General features: G+C 43.2%; 2 pseudogenes; both read left to right on the top strand.

Moving 5' to 3' along the window:
* Positions 1–419: 419 nt before the first annotated feature.
* LOC147454946 (uncharacterized) lies at positions 420–1,134 on the top strand (annotated as a pseudogene).
* A 110-nt stretch (positions 1,135–1,244) lies between these two features.
* Positions 1,245–1,678, top strand: LOC147454945 (uncharacterized; annotated as a pseudogene).
* Positions 1,679–3,511: the final 1,833 nt, after the last annotated feature.

Raw genomic sequence — 3,511 nt, 5'->3', positions numbered from 1 at the left:
GAGAGAGAGAGAGAGAGAGAGAGAGAGAGAGAGAGAGAGAGAGAGAGAGAGAGAGAGAGAGAGAAAGTGGAATTCCAAGAGAGGAAAAAAGAGGGAGATAGAGAGCTCCACACACACACACACACACACACACACACACACGGAGTTGTAGAGAGTGAGAGAAAGGAGAGAGAGAAAGTGGACTTCTAGGAGAGGAAAAAAGAGGGAGAGATAGAGAGCTCCACACACACACACACACACACACACACACACACACACACACACACACACACACACACACACACAGAGGGAGAGAAAAGAGATGGGGTAGCGGGTTCCTCTGTGCTGCCATCGCCCTCGCCGTGTTGCTACTGCAGCTCCCAGCCATCGAAGCAGAGCCTCGCCTTCATCCTTTCAGGTCTCCTCTTGACCCTTGAAGCATGTCCCTCCCCGAAGAATTCCTCCTAAACCCTAATGGTGAAGCATCTTCTTCTGTGTTGAGTGGTGAGAATGTCCCGTTTGACCCCTTAGCCATGTCCATTGCTCTTAAAGACTCTCTCACTGTTGACCCGTCTATCAAAGGACAACATAAGGTATCTCTGAACAATGCTAAAGTCTGGAATTAGGTCACCGTCTTTCAAACAAGGGCTGTAGTTCTTTACTTTATTGGAAAGCTCCCAAGCATTGGGGAGGTTGCAGGCTTCATTGACCATGGCTTTAGGAGAATAGTGGTGGAAAAAATCTTTTATTCTGGTTCTGGCTTATTTGATGTGCTCTTCTTCGAGGCTGAGGATCAAAAATCATTTCTTTCATCTTCTACTGTGATCCTCTGTGGGCAAGTGGTCCATGTGTTGCAATGGCAGCCAATCAGGACCATCAAAGAAGAGCTGTTGAGTAAATGCCCTGTGTGGGTAGAAATGGTAGATCTCCCCTCACACTTGTGGCCTTGTATCTCTGAAATAGTAACCTCCTTAGGGAAGGTTCTATTTAGCCCGACTATTAACTGCCCTAATAGGAATAAAGCTTGCATCTTGTGGGAGACTGACATAGAATTTCCATCCACTTTGGAAATAGAACTGGAAGAAGTAGGCAATGTGGTCTTGTACCTTAAATGGGGGAATTTAGCAGGCTCTTGTTTCCATTGTGGAAAATTAGGCCACTTCTCCAAAAACTGTCCAACATTGAAAGAAGGCACAATAGAGCTGATCCCTTCCTATCCAGGGAGCAAGAACTTGATACCTAGGAGCCAAATTTTTGGCAAACCCATGGGTAAACCTACTACCCCTCCTATACCAACTCCATCTCAGACGGTGGTTCCTTTGGCTGGTCCCAAAACCCCCTCTTATGCTAGACCGCCTGGGTCACTTATCAATACTAGAAGTACCTCTTCTCAACCCTCTTCCTCAAAAGGTCCTAGAGGAGGGGACAAAGGGAAAAGAACTGCTGATTCTGAAGGATTTCAAGCTCCCCCTACCAGGAAGACCTTCAAAAACCAAGAAATTTGGCCTCTAGCTACACCTCTTCTAATGTCTATGACATCTTGCAAGACATGCCCTCTCCAAAAACCCTAGAGGCTGTTGAAGTTATGGTGAAGGATTATCATCAAAAGAGGACTGCAGATCCTCCTGAAGTTAATTTGGAAGTGAATATGCAGGAAGTAGAAGAGGATACTCAGATTGTTGTTAATACCCCTCAATGATTGTCACAACCTTCAATGTTAAAGGGATAAAGGATCCCTCTAAACTCCTATCCTTCAATGCTTGGCTGCTAAGGAATAATGTTGATGTAGGCTGTTTTCAAGAGCATAAATTTTATGAAAGAGCTGGTAAGATGTTCTTTTACAAAGGCTACTGTATGTTCTATGGAGGGCAGCCTGGTGGCTATTCAGGTGTCCTGACATGCATTAAACACGATTTGAATCCCCAATGGATTCTGGATCATCGCTCGGGTCGTTGTTCTGTTTTTCTAATTGATTCTGCCTTTGGACCCCTACATGTAGTTAACATCTATGCCTCAAACTATTCTAAAGAGAGAACTTTGCTTTGGAAATAGCGTTTGGATCTTCAGTTGTCTGCACGAGTTGTAGGGGGTGATTTCAATATGGTATTACATAGCAATGATACAACCTCTCTAGCTTCCATCGGTAACTCAAAGGAAGCTGGAATCTGGGAATCACTTAGCAGTCACTGGTTGCTTACTGATGCCTGGGATGAACACTCTCAACAGGCTGGCTACACATTTCATTCCCTTTCCCACCTATCCTCCTGGTCTAGGCTAGACATGGTTTATTTCATGCATTCTGATTGGCTGCCAATGAAGAAAACTTGCTTGGTGGATGTTTCAATGGCGCTGTCTGATCATTTCCCTCTGATTTGTTCATTGTCTGACCTGGATGCTAACTCCTACATGCATGGTCTGAAACGTCCCTTGATGGTTAATAATAAATTGATCGATGATGGCTGCTTTAGCTTGGAGGTAATACAAATGATTAACAAGAATAAGCTAATGTTTTCTCACCCTCTGCATGTCTGGATGCATATATGCTCTGATTTGCAACATATTGTAAGGAAATATGGGAAGAAGAATGTTGCATTTAGAAGGGGGAAATGCAAATCTGCTCAAGACAAAATTTAGCATTTCACTCATCTGGCTAAGATCACTGAACTGTGTCAAGAGCAACTTGTGGAACTACAGCAAGCCAGAGATGTATTGAAACAAGATGATTTGGAAATGGCCACAAAATGTAGATTTCTATGCAGGGTTCATGCACTACAGGACTGTAATGATGTCTCCAAGGGCTTTTTTAACAAACTGAAAGCTAAGAGGAAGAGAGATTTGATGCATTGTTTCCAGATTGAGAATGACACTGAAATATCCAGCCCTACTGACATCATGCAATACTGTGAAAATTTTTACTCAGAGCTTCTATCTGAGAAGAAGACCTAGCCTCCTGGTAGGGATACTGCTATTAAGGAACTGTTAGATACTGTGGATTCATGTATTGAGCAGACTGATGCAAGGAGATTGGAAGCACCATTTGAGGAGACAGAGGTTAAATATGCTTTATCAAAGTTGGGCAATGAGAAAACTCCTGGTATTTGTGGAATCTCAAAAGAGTTTGAGCTGGCATTTTGGAATGATCTAAAAGGTATCATACTGTCTCTTCTAAACTCCTCATGGTCAGCTCAATACATGGACCCCTGTCTCAAACAGGGACTTATCAAGCTTATCCCTAAGCAGACCTTTCCAAAAGGTTTGAATCATTGGAGACCCATATCCATGATGGGTATTATATATAAAATCTTGGCCAAAGCTGTGGCCATGAGGCTGCACCCTCTTCTTAGAAATTTTATTCATAAAGCTCAATCAGGTTTCATCTTTGGCAGATCCATTTTTCATAACATTCTGTTAGCCCAACTTTGAATAGAACATGCTCAGAGATCCTCTCAGGATATGGTATTGTTGCAGGTGGACTATGAGAAGGCTTTTGACACAGTTCAGTGGGACTTTATAGCTGGGGTTTTGCAAAAGA

This window comes from Adiantum capillus-veneris, chromosome 7, assembly GCF_014529385.1.
Source record: "Adiantum capillus-veneris isolate H3 chromosome 7, ASM1452938v2, whole genome shotgun sequence".
In the NCBI taxonomy this organism is placed as follows: Eukaryota; Viridiplantae; Streptophyta; class Polypodiopsida; order Polypodiales; family Pteridaceae; genus Adiantum; species Adiantum capillus-veneris.
This window is presented reverse-complemented; position numbering and strand designations above follow the sequence as displayed.